Source organism: Filicampus tigris, chromosome 4 (genome assembly GCF_054856515.1).
Source record: "Filicampus tigris isolate MCC_2025a chromosome 4, RoL_Ftig_1.0, whole genome shotgun sequence".
NCBI classification, from domain to species: Eukaryota; Metazoa; Chordata; class Actinopteri; order Syngnathiformes; family Syngnathidae; genus Filicampus; species Filicampus tigris.
In genome coordinates, this window is record NC_141220.1 from 7,175,599 (window position 1) to 7,197,648 (window position 22,050).

Here is a 22,050-nt window from a genome sequence, read left to right on the forward strand (position 1 = left end):
GTCAATCTGGGTGGGCCTGTGCACATCCAGGCCCACCCATGGCTCCGCCCCTTGTTCACAGGTACACGAATCACGATACACTCAGTAGTAATTACGGTGTGTCCGCATTGATTTCATATTCTTTATTCGAGTTATGCATAAGTCTAAACGTACATAAAGTTGTAAACCCGATGTAATACTTGCTCTAAATTGTCGAATGGTAAGAAAACCAAAGAAACTAAATCTGACGCAAATAACATCCTGAAGTAGGATGTGAATTTCCATCAGAATGGTTTAGTAGCAGAAGAATGAAGTAGGGAAAAGTGTGCACAATCAGAGGTACTTAGACACACTGCATTTTCATGGAATTGCATCACAATAACTGACATTCATAACCTCTTAAGCGTATTTCTTAGTAGTTAAAATAATGACTATTTTTTCATGTATCAAATGCATTTATCTGTTACTGTTGATTATCTAAAAAAAATGTAAATAGAACGATTGAGAGCAACAATTTACCAAAGGCCAGCAGTCATTCAAACGCAGCAAAGGACATAGCAATCTTCACCTTTCAAAACATAATTACTGTAGGGCTGCAACTAATGCTTATTTTAATAATCAATCCATTTTATTTAACAATCTTATGAATCAGAACAAACGCTTTATTCCTATCCTTTCATTCTAAAACACTTGCTTTCAAATTATCTAATTAACTCAGTCTACACAGCAATCACCTGTCTCCACTACATGCTGTGCTGCACCAACTGGAGGAAGATGATCTGAACCTGTCCAGCAGCGTTCATTTTTTTCTGCTGTCAATGTCTTTATTCCCCGCTTACAAGCCCAACAATGTTTTCAAAGATGGCTGGGACAATCATCCAATGGGCACTAAGGGTACAATTACCGCTAACCAATTGTGGCACAGGATTGCAACACAATTTACAGGAGTCTAATAATTGTGTAAGTCCTTTTGAACTTTGGTAAACAAAACATACAGTTTTGGCCGGCAACATAATGAATTATTACGTATCCCCTACAATGTTTGCACATCCCCATGATTAACTGGGAAAGTGATGGCCTTGTGTTCAGTGATTCCAGCTCTTGTGTCCATGTCCCGGAGAATGACTGCATCTTTGAGACCCGAGGAACTGGCTGGACTTCATGCTGCTGTGGATCCAATAGGACCGTCCACATGTTTGGGAATAGACAAATATTTAGCAGCAGTGGACACGCACAGCATTGTCTATGTGTAAGGTCCAGGGCTCCAGATAATCTTTTATTTACTCGAGGCATAGTGCCCCCATAACCTGAAATTTTAGTAGTGCAAGTAGATAAAGCAGTCGCCACATGAATCACAAGTTGATATGCAAAATATACATTCACAATTGCACCCATTTACACTACATTACATAAAAATGGGTGGAAGTGTGAAGCAAAAGTTAGTCCGTGATAATAAAATGATCAACAATTTAAAACCACAGATCAGCAAATTTATTTGTTACAAATGAAGATATATATTTTTTTGTAATTCTGACTTCAATTTCAAGGACAAAAATGCCACGATTTAGGGGCATTCTGGAGCCCTGGTAAGGTCAAAAACATAGTGTAATCCTTTTGCAACTACTTTTGCTCACGGGTCAAATTATCATTTTGTAATATTTTTTTCAAGAATATGTTCTATGCAAGCCCACTAGTTGAAACAAGGCATTCTGATAAATATGGCGTTTGTGCAATAAGAGTTAATCCACGCGTTATTAGCCATCTCTGGAGGCGGCCATTTTGTCACTTCTGTCGACTGAAAATTACATCACAACTGCTCAGGTAATGCCAATCACGGCTGACCTGTTTTCTGAAGCTGAGCTGTGATTGGTTGTTACCTGAGCCCTGAGCAGTTGTGATGTCATTTTCAGTCGACAGAAGTGACAAAATGGCCACGCCCCGAGATGGCTAAAAAAGGGTGTATTTTGCTGCTTAACTCATATTCCGCAAACGCAATATTAATCAGAATGCCGTGTTTCAACTAGTGGGCCTGCACAGAATATACTTCTGGAAAAAAACGTTTGGGTTGACTTCCACTTTAAATGATCACAAATCCTGTGTAATTTCTGTCATGGCCAGGCAATCTTAAATTCCAGAAGCACGTTGCTGAAGTGGGATGTTCCGCTCTCACCACCGTCCACTTTCATATCGGGCATGGGTCCCATCCCACCCAAAACTTGAGGAGCTGTTTAAGATGCTCTTGGGAGACTGAAAGTAAACAAAACAAAAACAAAAAAAAATGATGACATTTATAAGCGCATACTACAATAAGAAGCAGCTATTTACACTACTCATATTTCCTATAATACAATACAGTACATATTTACTGTATTTATATAGTGCACAATGAACTGATTGTACTTACAAAATAAAATTGAATAAACTCAGCATTTTTTTCAGTGTTGTGGTTATACTGTACAGCAAATTTTCCACTATGCAAATTATAATTAATTAATACTAATAGACTTGAAACGGTGTCATCTTCCAAACCGCTTACCATGTACAGGGTCGCGGGGAGGTGCTGGAGCCTATCCCAGCTGACAATGGGCGAAAGGCAGACTACACCCAGAACTGGTCGCCAGCCAGCCGCAGGGCACACACAGAGACACCGTCACTGAGCGGTAACCGATCCCACGCTGCCCGCACACAACTCAGGTGCGTGTACCAACCATCAGTGACCCAAATTTGCAACTGCTCTTATGTAATGTTTGTAAAAATAATGTCTGCCAATAATGCCGGACTACAGATTCCCCTCTATTCGCATTCCCCCCTTAAGATTTTAGAAAGTTATTTTTCTTTTTTCCTTTTCAATTTAATGGCCAGGATAGATCAAACCGACGTTGGCCAACGGTTATAGATGCTTACTGTTGTCGGCAAGTCGCGCTGGAAAAAATGACGAAAATACATTGCAACGACAGACAACGACGCTGACCAATAAGTACCTTTTGTAATACCTCTCCATACCATCGGTGGCGGTAGTCACGATTGCTCATGGTTAGAAACAGCCAACCGGAAAGCTATTAGCCGGGGCCGATTATAAAAACATAAACAATGCATTTCTGCTACATTTCTCGCTCACGATGAACACCCTCACGAAGCGTACCCTCACGCCTCTGAAACAGTATCATGCAATTCTTACAATTTCAAGCCTCGCTCTTGTACTTGTAAGAAGATTTAGGCAGCAAAGGCGCAAGAGAAACCGCACAAAATGGACACAATCCTGGATACTCCAGCGACGCAGGCAAGGAGCTTTCCCGAACCTTTGTCGAGAAGTGGAATTGCACGAAACAGCCGACTTCACTAATTTCGCACGGCTTTTCCCTGAGCAGTTCCACATGTTGGAGGAACTTGTACGTCCTCTCATACAGAGACAAAACACGAACTATCGGGATTGTATCTCAGTGGGAGAACGTCTGACGGTTACACTGCGTTATTTGACAACTGGTAAGCTATGTTCTCCTTCTGTGAAGATTTCTACAGCTGTATTCAAAACGTTAGCGATCCATTTACAAGCGGGTGTCACGTTTAGAACTGATTTGTGCCTTCTGTTTACAGGGGAAAGCTTCACAAGCCTATCCTATCAGTTCCGAATGGGATCGTCAACAATTGCACAGTTCATTCCGGAAACATGTGAAGCAATATACTTGGTTTTAAAACAGAAGTACCTGCAGGTATGTGTGGTAAATGTGATATGTTGATTGCCTCATCGTGAAATAAACCTCTTTTTTGTAACCCCCTCCCCAGTGCCCCGACACTGTGGAAGAGTGGCAGAATGTTGCAGATGGTTTCCAAGCTAAGTGGAACTTCCCAAACTGCTTTGGTGCTCTAGGTGGAAAACATGTGGCCAGTCGATCTGCACCAACAACTGGATCTATGTTCCACAACAACAAGCACACATTTTCAATAGTATTGATGGCATTGGTCGACAGCAGTTACAAATTCTTGTATGTGGATGTGGGTTGTAATGGGAGGGTTTCCGATGACGGTGTATTTGGAGGGTACACCCTACAGGATGCCCTAGAGAGAAGGACACTGAACATACCTGCTCCTGCACTACTTCCTGGGTCTGATCAACTGACTCACTATTGCATTGTAGCAGATGAGGCATTTCCCCTGAAGGATTACATCATGACGCCCTACACAAATCGGAGCTTGTCTGAAGAGAAGCGGATTTTCAATTACAGGCTGTCACGGGCTCGGAGAGTAGAAGAAAACGCTTTTGGCATCCTTGCCAATCGTTTTCGAGTATTGCTCTCCACCATCAGCTTTCGGGACACTGCCAAAGTGGAGGATGTTGTTTTGGCTTGCTTTGCTCTTCACAACTACCTGCGGACTGAGAACTGCAACATTTACATGGCAGACATTGTTGACAAGGAGGGGCCTGATCATGAAATTGTCCCAGGGAGATGGCGACAAGATCCTGACCTGCAGCAAGGCTCGTTGCCACATACAACCAATTGTACAAAAACTGCCAAGCAACAAAGAGATACTCTATGCCGTTATTTTGTTTCTGAAGCTGGTGCTTTACCTTTTCAGTGGGGCAAAATATAGCTTGGGTGACTTTTGCATACATTTTGAGGATGTGGCTAAACATTTGTCATTTGCTGTGAAAAATAAAATGTCTTTTTTTTTACCTAACGATGGACTGTTTTATTCCAGGACTACAGTCTTGCAAAAACACGTTTGTTTTTGGAAGACAAAAATTGTGGTGTTAGCTTGTCCAAATTACATTTATAGTCAACATTGGAAATAAAAAATCACCTTTGTCTCTAAATTTGTTTAAAAGACATATCTACAAATATTTCAATGTGTGTATCTTATTTATCTATGCTTGGACTCTTAAGTGTAAATATAGCTGGCTGATAACATAAATTACCAAATATAAAATACAAAGAAAACTATGCATTTTAATAGAAAAAATGGAACAAACTCTGGTGCATAACCATGCAAAATCACAACTTGTGATTTCACAAATGTGCAAAGTCAAAGCTATTGTAATAAAATGTAATACAAACAAAACAGTATACATTTTAATAGAAAAAGTAGAACAAAACTGGGTGCATAAACATGCAAAGAAAACGATAATCTGCAAAATTGTAAAAAAAAAAAAAAAAAAAAGTAATACAAATAAAACAATTTTAAAGGGGAAGTCAACCCTGAGTCTTCCTGGACAAAACTGGCCTCCTCGGGTGAAGGTGTGACTCACTGGGGTGGGATAATTCAGAAGCAGAAGGTTCCTACGAAACAACTACCGTAGGATTATTTTAAAAAACACAGCTTCTGAAAATTAAGCTATGCAGTAGAATAATGTGGTGGATGCATGTGTATGCACACATAGTTCAGAGAAGACACCTGATTTGGTTGTCTTTAATGATACAAAATGTATTTTTAAGCCAATGGAAAATGCAGGACAACAATGCATGTGACTAGAGGGGGATTTGCCCTGTGATTACAACAAGACAACCGGTGGCCAAATGTGTCGTTATGCAGTGTATAGAAAAGTAATTGTGAAGAGGCTGTCTTTGCAAAATGGCCCATTTTTCAAGACAATGATACTCCAATACAATTCATGTGAATATACGGGCAGATACCCTGTGATTATGATTGGACGATCAGTGACCGAATATATGCAGAGTATGCTTCCAAGTTTAATTTTGAAGCCTACTCTTTTTTGTACATGAAATAATGTAAATTAATAGACAGGACTTATTTGTTCATGAGATATAAAACACTGTAGTGCAGTTACCCCGAGTAGATTGGACCTGCTCTGTCTAGATAGAATATCTAGTAGTATAGAATGAAGTCTGATTTTGCTACCTTCACCAACAGGTGGAAATATTTGGGATAGGGGTTTTCGTGTTGGGGAGGGGTTGGCCTATATTTGATGGTTAACCCCCGGGGGGAGGCGGCCCTGGGTAAGTGCGGCTCTGCATACTCCTCCTTGCTTCCTCCCACATTGCTAAAACATGCTGTGTTTATTATGTTAACTGAAGACTTGGTCGTCCGTGCGAATCGTTGTCAATGTGCATTGTGATTGACTGGCGACTAGTCCAGGGTGTACTTCTCCTCTCGCTCAGTCAGCTAGGATAACCTCCAGCTCACCAGCGACCCAACGGCAAGGGCGTGCAGAGGTGGGGGAGGAGGGTGTTATCAACAGCACCTGCCGCTTTATCCCTTGTTGCCCATAGTTCCCTTTTGTCAATTATTTGTGTTTGCGTGTGTGAAAAGCTGACTGTGGCCTGCCTTTCAACATTAAGATGTAATGTAACTCAGCAAAAAAAAAAATGCGTAAAGATAAAACAAATGATAGACTCAATAAAGTTATTAGCAGTTGAATTAGTGAATGTTAGAGAGGAGAGGCTGCGGGGAAACAAGTTCCACCGAAAACAGCCTAGTCCCCACTGTTTTTCTAGAGGTCTTCTCTGTGTCTCCGTGAGATGTGCAAGAAGTGAGAATTAAGATGGTAATTGTCAGATACAGTCCCGCTCTGCCGGGAGGTTTTATGCCCATGGCCTGCATTTGTGTGTTTGAATTCGACAGCAATAGAAGAAGAAGATGGACGTAAACACATAGACTAAACTGTTAGTACCTCTATGTTAATGAAGGAAAAACCCAAAGTGGTCACACAAATAACGTGAATCTGACAAAATAAATAAAAATACAAATTTAATGAAAATTAACCAGTGAAAAGCAGACATTGCTTTTCAATTGTGGTTCAACAGAATTGTTTAAAAAAACAAACTCATAAAACAATGATTTGATAAAATTATAAAGAATCCTGTGTACAAGTGGCAAAAAAGAGCTTTTTCCGCAAGGTGACTTTTAGAGAGAGGATGAGAAGCTCAGTCACCTGGGAGGGTCTGGCAGAGTAAAGCCGCTGCTCCTCAGGCGATGAGGTGGCTCGTGCGTGTTTTTATGAGGCCTCCCTAGGGAGCTGTTCCAGGCATGTCCCACTGGGAGGAGGCCCCGGGGATGACACTTTGGAGAGACTACATCTTCCAGTTGGCCCGAGAATGCTTCAAGAGCCACCTCTGAATAGCTGGACAAAGTGGCTAAGGAGAGGGCAACTTGGGCTACCCTGCTTGAACTGCTAACCCCGCAAAGAAGAGGGATAAGATGGATGGATGGATTAATAAAGTTGTTTTCAATTTTAGTTCTCTGGTCTTTGCTTTACACTTGAATCCCATAATTTCCACAACCCAACAAAAATATAAATGCAGCACTTTTGTTTTTGCTCCCATTTTTTATGAGATCAAAGGTTTAAAACGTTTTCCACATACAATATCACAATTTCTCTCAAATATTGTTCACAACCCAGTCTAAATCTGATATTGAGCACTTCTTCTTTGCTGAGATAATCCATCCCACCACACAGTTGTGCCATATCAAAATGCTGATTAGACAACAGACATCATAATTAGTGGACAGGTGCGCCTTGGTGCTGCCTTCCGCCGAATTTGTCACCACTGGTACGGCAGGCAACCAGCCAGGAGCCTCGCGGCCAATGCTTTAATTCTGTCCAGCCAAAGATACAGCGTCGTGTGCGTCATCCATCCATCCATTATCTATACCGCTTATCCTCACAAGGGAGTGCTGGAGCCTATGCCAGCTGTTTTCGGGCAGTAGACGGGGGACACCCTGAATTGGTTGCCAGCCAATCGCAGGGCACACAGAGACAAACAAACATCCGCACTTGCAATCACACCTAGGGGCAATTTAGAGTGTCCAATCAACCTACCATGCATGTTTTTTGGAATATGGGAGGAAACCAGAGTACCCGGAGAAAACCCAGGCAGGCACGGGAGAACATGCAAACTCCACACAGGGAGGTGCGTGTGCGTCAATTTTGAATAAATACAAGCCCCGGAGGTCGGCTTGTATAAATGTCATGTCAAAGTTGGACTTGGAAAGATTCGGAGCTCTAAAAATTGTATATATATACACACCTCGGGGCAATTTAGAATCAACTTGCCATGCATGTTTTTGTGATGTGGGAGTGAACCGGAGTACCCGGAGAAAACCCACAGAGGCACGGAGAGAACATGCAAACTCCACACAGGAAGGCCGGGGCCGGATTCGAACCCACAACCTCTGCACTGTGAGGCGGACGTGCTAACCAGTCAACAATATACTTTATATATATTAGGGCTGTCAATTTAGCGTGTTATTTTGGAAGTTAATCCGACCCCCTTTTGACGGCGTCAATTTTTTTAATCGCGTGATTAATGTTTCCATAGCAACCAGCGGCTGCATTGATAAAGGCTGCTGGTCACCATGATCTATACGTGTATCTTGAAAAAAAAAAGCTTTATAGTAGAGGAGGCGTTACATCTGCTTCAAAATATTGACGATGAGGATAAATTGCTCGGCAGACACATGCACGGCTGTGTCCCCCTTAGGGTTGGGCACTGAAACCCCGGATTCAAGTGGAATCAGTTCCATCATTCCGGTTCACCCGGAAGCCTAGAATGACGCGATGCGATGCGATGCAGCTCATGACCCAAAGTCAGAATCGGCTAGGTACGTCTAATTGCAACATTGAACCAACAAGTTCAACACACAAATGCACATATCCAGCTAACATTTAGCTTAGATCATACGTAGCTGCAGCATATACATAAATACTGTACATGCAGTTACATCCTATGGTTACATAGACTGCTTAGATTATATAGACTTTCCTTGCTTGCCCTTAAAATGCAGCGTTGTGTTTTTCATATATATTTTTTCTCTAAAGCAAGACAAGGTTAGCCAATCAATTGATGTTCAGTAGCATGCTTTTAGTAACAACTGAAAGACGCACGCATGCGTGTGTGCGGTTGTGTGTGTGTGTGTCTGAAAAGGGCTGAGGGGCTGTAAGCGTGAGTTGAATCCAATGCTTGTTTTTTCAATTGAATGGAAAGTCAACCCAAACTTTTTTTTTTTCAAGAATATGTTCTATGCAGGCCCCCAAGTTCAAACAAGGCATTCTAATTAATATTGTGTTTGTGGAATATGAGTTAAGTTCCAAATCCATCCATTTTTTACCATCTCAGGGGCTGGCCATTTTACTACTTCTGTCGACTGAAATGACATCACAGATGCGCTGAGGGCTCAAATAACGACCAATCATGGTTCAGTTTCAGAAAACAGGTGAGCTGTGATTGGTCCTTACGTGAGTCCTGAGCAACTGTGATATCATTTTCAGTTAAAAGACGTGACAAAATGGCCGCCCCCAGTAATGACTAAAAACAGGTGGACTAACTCTTATTCCACAAACGCAATATTTATCAGAATGCCTTGTTTCAACTAGTGGGCTTGCATGGAGTTTATTCTTAAAAAATAATATGTTTGGGTTAACTTTGCTTGAATAAAAAATTTGCATGAGAAAATCAATCCTCTTATTCATGTTAAGGGTGTTAAAATTCAAGAAAATAATGGGACAGAAAAATCAAGGAATTTTTTTACAACCAATAAAACATTGGAATCAGTTGGAATCGCACCTATTTATATCCCGTCATCCAATGAATGTTGGAATCCTGCTGCAACGTCTTTTTTTTGTTAGTTTTGTTTTTAATGCTAATTATTATCATTGTTTGCTGTGAACGGGCAGTTTGTTGATTTAACTACGAGTTGACTATGAAAAAATGCGATTAACTACAATTAAAAATTTTAATCGCTTGACAGCACTATATATATATATATATATATATATATATATATATATTAGTGCTGTCACTATATATATATATATATATATATATATATATATATATATATATATATATATATATATATATATATATCCATCCATCCATTATCCATACCGCTTATCCTCACAAGGGTCGCGGGCGTGCTGGAGCCTATCCCAGCTGTCTTCGGGCAGTAGGCGGGGGACACCCTGAATCGGTTGCCAGCCAATTGCAGGGCACACAGAGACAAACAAACATTCACACTCACAATCACACTTAGGGGCAATTTAGTGTGTTCAATTAACCTGCGATGCATGTTTTTGGAATGTGGGAGGAAACCGGAGTACCCGGAGAAAACCTACGCAGGCACGGGGAGAACATGCAAACTATCCTCACAAGTGCTGGAGCCTATCCCAGCTGTGAACGGGCAGTAGGCGGGGGACACCCTGAACTGGTCGCCAGCCAATCACAGGGCACACAGAGATAAATATAGTCCTTTATTTTTACATTTTGGACTGAAAAAGTAAGGGAACACCAGAAATTGTTACATTCATCACATGTTTGTTTTGTAAAGACTCTTTAATGTTTTTATATTGAAAATAATGATTTTCTTGCACTGATCTCTCCCTTTTGATTGAAGCAAGTGGTAAATGGGCTGTACTTGTGTATCTCTTTTCTACCTCTGGCACTCAAAGCGCTTCACACTGTACCTCATTTACCTCCTGATGACGCAGCATCGGGAGAAACGGGGGTTCAAGATCTTGCTCAAGGATACTTCGACATGGTCACAATGGCTGGGGATCGAACCCACAACCTTTCAGTAGGGAGACGACCACTCTACCACTGATCCCTACCGCCCCACCCCAAACGCAGCTTTTGGGAAGTGCTACTTTATTGCCAACCTCTTGTGAACTTCACAGAAATTTGTGTTATTCACACACTATTTTGTTTGTTTTATTGGTGTTCCTTGTGTGAAGTTTGTTGATTTAAAAAAAAAAATATATATATATATATTGAAGGTTTATAATAATAAACTCATGCCTGTGTAAAAGCCACAGGTCTGAGCTCATAAATTCTTTAGGAATTATGTTTCTGCTAGAGGGGCTGAGATATCAATTATTGATATAGGTGCTTTAGGCCTTTATGTATATATATCTAGGTAGCTACCTATCTTTCCATCACCTTCTTAGATAAGGCAGAATGCTATTTTGTATGGGTTCTCTGGTTCTTGGTGTGTGGGTAGTAATTGGATATTGTGTGTATTGCTCCAGTGTAGTTACCCACTGAAAATCCACAGACAACATAAACATCATGCTTATGGCGTGATATATAAAAGGCCTTTGAAAGCTTGACCTGCTGTCTGACTGAGTGGAATAGCCCATAAATCGAAAACACAAGGCTAACAAAAACCCTCAATTTATAAATAAATGCATCATCGGGCCTGAGGACATTGTGCTGTTTCACTCCCCCACGCAGCGGTGGTTAAATTCTATTCAAGTCTCTCCGAAATCTCTGCTGGCTGGCCAAAAAGGTTAGTGGCTCAGACTCAGGCTTGAAATTTCACTTTGAGTGTTGTTGAACTTTTTTTGTGCCGAGCCTGTAATTATTCTCAAGGCGAGCACAGCGGGCTTCTTCAGACTTTCCAGCGTGTATTATATCCTTTAAGGCTGTCGACATCCTCAGAGCACCAAGAGACCTCTGGCCTTCACAATTGGGATGAACATTTAGCGTGGTTGCTATGGGACACAGAAATCACCATGACAACGAGCCACCTCGTTCTCATGGGGGGAGAGACGGGGTTGTAAAATACACAACACCCACTTTTCTTGCCGCCCAATCACTTCAATGCATGTTCACGGTCACATGCAAGTCATTAGGGACATGTTTTCTGACTTCAGTCACCCTTCTTGCCGTCTATCCATGCAGCTCTGCTTCGTTCTTTTGGCCCGGCTGAATAATAATTACTGTGAGCCGTGAGGCCAGTTGAAGGATGCAGCCCCCGCCTGCTCTCAGCTAGATTGTAATGGGCTCATAAGCGCTGCTGATTGAATTGATTGCCGCAGTTGGAGTCTGTACAACGTACGATTGGCTGATATGTTTGAACATTAATCAGCTCACACCAACAGACTGCTGCGTGTCACTTTATTTCAAGTACAGTAGAAAATGTATACACAAAAAAATAACACAATACAATAGTGTTTTATTCTCACTTGCACAAATAAACATCACTGTGTTCAGATGAAAGTACAACAAATATTCCTAAGTGCTTACCTTTATTGCGGTTTTAAACCAGAGATCTTTTGAGCCTCAAATCAAGTCATTTTAAGACAGGAAATTGAAGACTTTGGAAGGACAGTACACAATTATTTGGGGGTGGGGGGAATGATGGATGAATGGATGGATGGATGGATGGATGGATAGATAGATAGATAGATAGATAGATAGATAGATAGATAGATAGATAGATAGATAGATAGATAGATAGATAGATAGATAGATAGATAGATAGATAGAAACATCTGTAATTAAAGCAAAAATATCAATTGATGAAGAGAAATCTGACATGAGCACATCTTTTTTCTTTTTCATTAAAAACACAATTCCAACTTCAGTTAGTTAGCTATTCTCTATAGTACATGGACCCAAAGGTTTGATTTAATTTGAAGGAACAATCGAATTTCATGGAGCTTAATGTAGTTTCTGCGATTGAAGTTGCCGCAGCATGACATCATCGGTCAATCATATTTAAAAAGCACAATGACACTTACATCTTCACAATTCTAACCGATACTTTTTACAAGGTTTCCTCCTGCTTGTGTTTTTAATTTTGTTTCAAGAAACCATGACTGTGGATGGTCTGAGAAACAAGGACTTCGCTGCCATTTTATGTGCTGTGGAGTGAATGTAATAAATGCATTCTAAAAAGAGTTTATTAAGAATATGTCATCATCTTTGATGTCTACCTCCTTTTGACAAGTAAAAGAGATTCTGCTTGTGATGATTGTTCAGTTAACGATCGTCATTGTAATTGGTTTAATGGACCACTTTCTCTTCTTCTAAATTTGTCTTGTGGCCCCAATATTGTTACTGGACTCAATAACTGCACTCATATTACAAAAATGTAATGAGTAAGTCATTATATTACTTTGTCGCCACTTAAATATATTTCTGCAATGCATTACCCCCAACACACTACACCAACAGTGGCACCAAGTGATAATGCAGTACCATGTATTCATTATTAAGATAGAAATATGACAAGTAACTTATTAATGAATTTCAATGCAACATTTTTGCTTGGATGGATGAATGAGGCTCACTGAGGCAGACTGTGACTTGTTGTCAAGAAAGCAGATGAACAACAACAAAATCACTAGTCTTCCAAAGTGTTCCACACTTGATCACAGATTGTAGTACCAATGGTCAGTCTTTGACACGACACACTCGGCTGGTTCACAATGTGATTTCCTTAATTAAAAAAAACAAACAAACCGTGCAACAAACAAATACAGAGAACGAAAAAAGTAACATTTGCTTTATACTGTGCAAGAGAAAATTCCCTGTTAACGAGAATGAATAAGTGGAATTTGAAAACTGCAGTACTGTAGTATTGCATTGTGTGTTTGCACATTCCAACTGTAAAGATGGAGTCACTCACCTGTGTATGTTTACAAAAGATGATGACGCTGCTGAGAAGGGAAGTAATCATGAAACAACTGCTAATAGGACCTGGATAAATGCAGTTTCAGTGGATGTAAAAAAATCAACACCCCTCAGTTCATTTGCCAGGTTTTTGTGGTATAAAGGTTTTTGGACAAGATAAATCATTTGAAACCTCTTTCCACCACTAATGAGACCAATAACCTGTACAACGCCATTTATAATTTGGTTTTAATCTTTTAGCGAGGAGAAGTAAAAGTGTACGCCAGACAAAATGTAGTTGCACAAGTGTGCACACCCTTTTATAAGTGGGCATGTGACTGTTTTCAGAATGAACCCATCACATTCAAATTCATATTAAATGGGAGTCATCACACACCTGCCAGCATTTAAAGGGCCTTTGCTTAACCTCAAATGCAGTTTTGCTGTTCTCGTAGGCATTTCCTGACAGTTTCGCACTCACATATGTGGAGTGTTGTGGATAGATAATAAAAGTGGCATTACCAAGAATTGATTAAAAGACGAGAAGAAAACTGGTGAGGGAGGCTGACAGGAGGCCGATAGCAATTTTGAAGGATCTGCAGGAATTTCAGTAGTAGTAGCAGTAAGTAAAAGTACTGGCTGTTGTTACAACATTCTCCGAAAACTGGGGAACTGGAACATTCAGTTTGAACTGGGGCCACAGTCAAGGTGGAGGGAATTAAGAGCAGTCCCAGATATTAGTCAGTGTTACCTCAAATCTTTCATGGTCGGCTAGAAAGACCCCCCGCCCCCGCAAAAATAAGAGTCAGAACAGTTGAACTTTATTTGGAGTTCAATCAATAAATGCTGTCAGGAGTGTGCTGACTTCCATTGAACATGAGTTTGAATATGATTAATTATTGCTGAACACATCCACATCCCCAGTTATATGAGATATAATATCGCAGTTGTCTTATGAAATTTTTATTTTTTTATTTTCATACAGTAGGTCACATTAATGATGGAAATTTTGGAGGAAATGATTTATCTTGGTCTAATTCTTTTAAACCCCCCAAACCTGGTATTTGAACAGGTGTGTGACATTTTCTATCCACTGTGTATGCAAGCACGCATACTGTATGCACAAACCTGAGTCTTACCTTGAATCGAATGCAAATCCTACAAGATGAGCTACAGCATGGAGAGAGATCCATACACCCAAACACACGCTGGTGGAAGCGCATCTGTTTTAATAACAGAAGACTAAAACACACAAGTTTAATCTTCAGGAATTGGTATCTAAAGGTCGTGCAATAAAGCTGGATCTCTGCAGGATAAGGAAGATAAAGGAGAGGAAGGAATAGAAAGGACACAACAGAGTGGTGGAAATGAAGGGACGTGGCAGGTAAAAATGTATCAAATTGACCGCCAGGAGTCAAAAGGGGACAAAAAAGATATCAGAAAGGAAAAAAGTTGGTCAAAGGGGAAGCATAAGAATGTAAGCTACTAGAAGTATATAGCAAGAAGGAAAACTGGACATGAAAAAATGAATACTTACAAGGGGGAAGTCAACCCAAACATATTTTTTTATGAATACGTTCTATGCCGTCCCACTAGTTGAAACAAGGCATTCTAATTAATATGAAATATGAGTTAAGCAGCAAAATCTACCCATTTTTAGCCATCTCAGGGGGCGGCCATTTTGTCACTTCTGTCGACTGAAAATGACTTCACAGTTCAGTGCTCGGATAATGACAACTCACGGCTCACCTGTTTTCTGAAGCTGAGCTATGATTGGTCGTTATCTGAGCCCTGAGCAAGTGTGATGTCATTTTCAGTCGACAGAAGTGACAAAAATGGCTGCCCCGGAGATGGGTTAAAAATGTTTGGATTTTGCTGCTTAAACTCATATTCCACAAACGCAATACTGATCAGAATGCTGTGTTACAACTAGTGGGCCTGCTGAGAACATATTCTCAAAAAAAATATGTTTGAGTTGACTTCCACTTTAACACAATATAAACAAATGAATGAATAAAAGAATATGAAGTATCGAGGTGAAGCAAGTGAAGGCCAAAATGAAAGTGCAAATGATGTGAATGCTGCAGTGAGATAAGAGCTTTCGTGTTGTTTGTCATTCGTGACACACCTCACGACAGTTTTGCAGTTGCGGCTGTGTTGTGAATGCCAAATCTGCTGTCAATGAATGGTAATGGCTCGTTATGGATGAACATGTCAGCTCCTTCCTATTTCCTGTTAACAACGCCAACTTCTGCCTGACTGGCTGACCTCTCTGCTGGTTTTCTATTTCCATTCATCTTTAATAGTGGCAAAACAGCCTCACGCCGCATATCGGCCCAACTACCTTATTACTTTTCACAGGGGAGGAAAAACACTTATTTCCCTTAAATGAATTGGAGCAGTGGGATTTTTAAATCATGTTTGCAATGTCTGATGTGTGTGACTTCTGTTGCATTCTTGTCACAGCCGGTGTTTGCCGGTTGACACTCCTCACACAGTTAGTAAATCTGAGACATGCCACCCCAAGCTGATGTTCTGTTCAAGGTTTCTTCCAGCTAGGGAGGACTTTTTCCTGGCCGAAGCGCTTGCTCGTGTGGGGTTTCGTTGGCTTTAGTGCGCTACTGGACCTGCTCCATATGGAAAGTGCCTTGAGGAAGCATAAAGTAAATACAAATTAACGGAACTGGGAGAAGCAATGCTGAAAATGATTACATTTCATATTTGAGGATTTTGTGGTCAATTTTTTTCATGTTGCCTTGTTTCTCTCTCTCCCTCTCGTGCACACACACACACACGCACACACAGTGCACAATAGAGTTCTATGAAATTGTGACATTTGGAGGGAGATGAAATGACCGTCAAGGTCTTGGAGTGCCGTGCTCCAATGTTTTACTGCTTGGCGATAAGAGCTCTTAGGACCTGAAAAAAACATACCCACATGCATGCGCACACACAAACACAAACACACATACATACATACAAGCACAGCTCTTTTGGACCACAATCTTTCAATTCACATCCGTGCTCCCGGGCTGCTCTGCTCTTCAGCTCCTTTTACATGCTTGCTGGCGAGGTGCAACACGGCCTAGTCCAAACTCCATCCAAATCTCTTTATAAAGATGGACCCTGGTGCTTTTGCATATCTCATAATATATATGTATATATATTCTATGTCACTAATGTCATAGGAAAAGTCATTTTTTCGAGGAGTAGTGAAGGTTGAAATCAGAGCGCTTTCCCTGGTTTGCAAACACAACACAGTCTCTTTGTTCTGAATGGTGCACGTGGGAACCAAAAGTCAACTGCTATTTTATTTCCCACTTTTAATGCATGTACATACATGCTTGCTTTATCACACTCTCTGTACACGCCAACACCTTGAAATGAAATTGCTCAAATACTGTGTTTCATTTACAATGTGGGTAAACTCTTTATTTTACCCTTTACAGCATACACCACTCATTACTTCAATACGTAAAAATACTGTTCCCAAACAGTGAAAATCAATTTAAACTCCAATGTAAATATAATACCTTTTTGCTTGAATTGCACACTAGAAAGAAAAAAATACAATGCCGGAGTATAGGAGCACTGAATTTCCTTTGAAAACACAAAGTACAATTACACACACAAACAAGATTCAATATCAAACAGTTAATAACATCACAGAAATGAGCAATCAAAATGTGAAACGTCACATTGTTGACACATTTCCAACGATCTAAATAAACATGATTAGAAATAATGTAGAATTTCAAGTGAAAAAAAAGCGAAAAGCTTATTCTCACTGTTTCATCAAAGTCAACCAGAGCACATATCAGCCATTTTGTGAGTCAGAAAGTTTCAAATATTCTTGTAGCACCCGCAGCTTTACATCCAAATTTTGATCACAGCGGTAAACACGAGCAGCCTACGCATTGCGCCGTGTCGCGTTCCGAGTCTGTGTCTGTACAATGCCCTCGTCAGAGGTGCTGTCAGAGCCAACAATACTCGGAGTGACAGCTTGTGCTGGCACCAACTTTAAGTTAGTGCAGCCATTGATGCTCAGCGGGGTGTCGGCTGCCTCGGCTAGCTCGCACAATGCCGGGCCGACAATGTGCTCGCATTGTCCGCGCCGTGGCACCCGGGAGGAGAGTGACAGCACGCGGCTCGCCATAGTTCATTAGACCAATGCTCAGCTCCTTTGCACATATTTCTTGTCACCGCGTAGGCTACTTAAACTCTCCTCTTGTTCTCTCTCTGCTTCTGCCCGCTGAGGTGTGCCCTTCTCACTATTCATCATTATGAGCCACTGACTTACAGGTTGAACATGCTTACAGCCATGCACACTCTCACAAAATGACACATTGAAATTAAGCGCCGCATCCAGTGTGCTTCTAATTTTCACATTTAAAAAAAAAGAAGAAAATGAAAAAAAACACCCCTTAGTTCACGTAACTAATTGACTTTTGGTTTGCCAGGAAGGACTTGGGTCACCACGTGTACTTTGAAATGAGTACGAAGAAAAGCTAGAGGGGTGAGACTTCCTATTATTTTTCCAGCCCGGATCGAACAATTATTGGCCGCCTGCTGAATAGTTGCGTGTCATTAGAGCAGGCTAAATTATGCTCTTCACTTTCCGAGGAAGGCCCTTTCACTCCAAAGAGCCGAATAACTGCGAGAAGGCAGGATAGTCTTCACAATGAAGCTGACAGAGTGTTCAAGGACACTGGGCTTCCATTTCTCTCCTGGTAATGTTCCATATTAGACTAATGTTCAATTAGCTTGTCAAGGCTGGTTAGTGAAATGTAATTCTTATACAGAGAACACGAGGGGAAGGGGGAGGGAGCTCCTTTATCACGGTCCATCTTATCCTTTGTGAGTCATTCTCCTGATATGTGTCATGCAAATCATCTCATTAGCTATTTGTCCATGATCAGGAATTCTAATAGCTTATATAGGGAACATGGGATGTTCAGAACGAGCACAATTTGCCAAAGTAGAACAGCCACCTATCTACCTATATATCTGTAATCCACTTTTCTTTATGTAAAAAGGGAGCAAACTCTAAAGCAAAAAACAAAAAAAAAACTAGTAATTCGGAAAAGGAAATAGAAAAAGGAAAGTTCTTACAGTGGAACTACAAGTCAGTTCATTTTTTTTTGGAGTTCATGTATCTCGTAACGTCGGTTTACTAAAGCTAATAAAAAACAAATCCTGGAAGCTGACCCTCCAAATACGTTTTCCTATTATGAGTTCAAGATTGATTCTGGCATTCAAAGAGAACATCAAGTGACTGAGGGTCGATGCGTTTATCAGGAAGGGCTGACCACCGGCTTACGGGACTCGTAAACAAAAATGCCAGAAGGTCAGACGTGGCGAAGCAGCCTGGAACAGTGAGGACGGAGCACATTGCACTTGTGGCTGTTTAAACAAGACCGTCTTCAACCGAAAATGGATCGAATCAGTGTTACTTTAGCCGTTCGGTGGTTTTTATTACAACAGCATCGGGGAGTCTCCACATTGAAAATGACAGCCTTTGAGAAACGAAGGAGATGTGCGTAAACGGCTCAAGCCCACACAGCACATAAATCCTACTGCTAACAAGACATGAAATAGTAAGATGGGAGATTTCTCTACAAGCGTCTGCTTGGTGATATAGACATAGAAATAATAAGTTCATCTCTTTTACAGGCTTCAAATTTTGCCCGTGCAATACCTGGCAATGAAAAAGGTGAACCCATTATTATCCACAGCATCCTCTTTTTTTCCCCATTAACTACTTCTAGTATTTCTCTCCTTTCTCTCACTTGTCTCTCGACCCCCTTCAATTTTCACACCCTGCTCTCACCCCACCTTCTTTCACCTCTCACCTCACCCACAGTTCCGTTCTTGCTCCGGTGCATTCTCCAGTGGTGAATTAGGAGACGCGGGAGGCATAATGACCACTGAGCGGAAGTGAGCAGAGTTGGACGAAACGACTTCCTGCACAGCGTGCTGGTCACTTCATCACCTGGGTCATTGGTGTGACATCATCGCCCTGCATGCGTCCTTCCTCCCCTCCTCCACTCCCCCTACTTACCCTTCTCATTGTTTCTTAGCCCCCCCCCCCCCCCCCTTCCTCTTCATCGCACATTTTGTCTCTCTCGTATTCGCTCAAGATTCAGGTGCTCTCTAAATACCGCAGCGCGCAGCGGACAGAAAGATGACAGACCGTGAAGGGTCGCTGTAGGCTAATCATTAGCAGCGCCCTGCGGTTGACTTCAATTAGCCTGGGGAGAAGCTGCGCTGCACTGTCAGAAGGGCTCGCGTATACGGTTACATAGCTTTGGAAAATACCGGCTTCCTTATGTTGATTCAGCTTTCGCCAGTGAAATGCAATAGAAAGTAATTAAGGTCAATGACTCTGCTCAAAACTTCTTTAAAAGCCTATTTGAACATATCTCCAGATACCGTGCAAAATGCGTGGCGAGTGTGCGGCGTGAAGTATTAAGGCCACTCAGGAAAAAAGAGGTTGTCATAAACTCACAGTTGTAATTTGAACCAAAAATTCCCAAATTTCCACACTAATGCATTTCCAGTTCCTTTTGACTGTACATTTCTCCAACAGTATTCTTTGAATTTTACAGTTTTTTGGGGGGTCTGATATGCCTTTGTACAGTCTCTTTTTCAATGTGTAGTAAGTGCTGCAATCTTAAAAGATGCCACGACATCACTGCTTTTCTTTCCGTGACATTTGTTGTCATTGCAGAAAGAATCCCAAGTAGCCTAATAAGCAATCGAAAAATGAAAAATAATAGTTCATGCACTTCCTACGCGGGGATACAGAAACACAATTGCACATTGCAATTGCGCGTTTCCATTCCAGTAGTGAATTCCTGATTCAAAAATATGTCAATTAGAGCTCAAAAATGGAAGATGTACAAACGTTTTGTTTTACATCAAGCGAAATTAAGCTTGACTTGCATGACTATTGTAAAAATAAAACGACTCAGTGCGTGCTGAGACTTCAAGGGAGGAAGTGGACCTTTTAGGTAATACAAATTTTATATGAAGGTGTCTGGCAGCCTGCTGCAAATGAAACAACAACTCAGAGACCATCAACAAGGGTGACAGCTAACGCTGATTGTTGCTAATGTGTGTGTGCGTGTATGTCAAGAGCAGGACAATTATGTAGATCTCCTTTTGTGTGGCTACACTCTCCTCTCTCTCGACCCCCTACGGCAGCCTGATGGGAACCAGCCTTTCATTTGCTCATTGTGGTAATTGGTGCGTGTGAGGGAAAGGTACATGTGTTCGGCTCCCCCTCTGCGTCTGTCAGAGAATTAGAAAATGGAATTCTCTGAAGAGCGTCTGCCTTCCTCGTCCAATCTGACACATTTTCATTATTCACTTGGCGACAGAACACATTTCTCTTTCCTCCGGCCACCAGCCGACATTAATATTTGCAATTCCACAGTTAATTTACATTGAGATCAATTCTGGAACGATTCATTGAAACAATTCAATGTTAAATTAACGAGTCCTGCAATTAAATATTTTTTTTCGCTCCAGGTCATTCTCTGCGAGGATGTATTAAAAATCTATATCTATGATTAGATATCGCTATGACTAAAACTGTTTCAAATTGTTGGCAAATAAATTACCTTTATAATTAAATACAAAGAAAACATCCCCTGCGGAATGATTAATTAGCCATACCCACTGTTATATTCAATCCCATTTAAAAGTCTTTACTATAGTGTCTGCCAGTTGGTGCTTAAACTCCACAGCCTGTATTATTAGGGATGCCAAACACGCGGCGGCCCAATAATTAAGATTGTGAACAAGTGTGTTATCGCCTACTACTTCTTATATTGTCACGTCTCTTTAAACGCAGCCTTATCTGTAGCCCTGGCATTATTTGTGGTGTTATTGGAGTCCAGTCTGGTTCAGATTCTAATCAGACGGCAGCATACAAAAAAACAAAACAAAACAAGAAACAGAACCACTCTTGTACATAAAACATCAAACACTTAATTAGCAAAACTTCATTACTTCACAACATCAGCCGTGCATCGGTTTTCTTGACTGCTTGTCCTCATTGGGGTCTTATCCATATCCCAGAAGACTCCAGGCTAGAGGCAGGATACACCCTGGACTATTCATTCTTTTCAATAATTATGGGTTCTATGTTGTTGTTTTTTTAATATATTGGTTTTGGCAAAAGCACCGCAACAAATTAAGCAACATTTGCAAACCGTTTGCATTTAAAATAGTTCAAATAATTTATTTAAATTTCTCAAAACAAATTGGTCGATTAGTTTGATTTTGGAAGTTATCTGTGACTGCATTTAGATGCCTTTTAAAGCCGAATATTGGCAGTATTCGGGTTTTCCGAATATCATGCCTAGGTTAGTCCCACACGGACGGCATGACGGATTATTTCAATCGGATTATTTAAATGTGGGGTGTAACTCTTTCCGCTCAAGCCATGTAGATGGGTTTTTCCCAATGATTCAGAAATCTGAATTTTGACCTTAACCCGAATATTAACTGCATGTAAACGTAGTCAATGATCTAATAATTGTACACATAATCATCCCATATTTTACAGTAATAATTGAAAATGTAGATTTCTACTGTCCAATTCAACCAAATAAAATACACACCCGTCTCGATTTAATATTGCATTATATTACATAAACAGGGACCAGGCCTGACTGTGAGTCGTGAATATTTTTGTGTGAACCATTACTCT

General features: G+C 40.8%; 1 long non-coding RNA gene across 1 annotated transcript in view; it reads right to left on the reverse strand.

The window, feature by feature from the left end:
• Positions 1-1,925: 1,925 nt before the first annotated feature.
• LOC147148346 (uncharacterized) overlaps positions 1,926-22,050 on the reverse strand; it is a 29,368-nt gene continuing 9,243 nt past the window's right edge. Inside the window, exon 3 of the long non-coding RNA XR_015086673.1 lies at positions 1,926-2,226. This is a non-coding gene — a long non-coding RNA (uncharacterized LOC147148346). The remainder of the gene's footprint in view (positions 2,227-22,050) is intronic.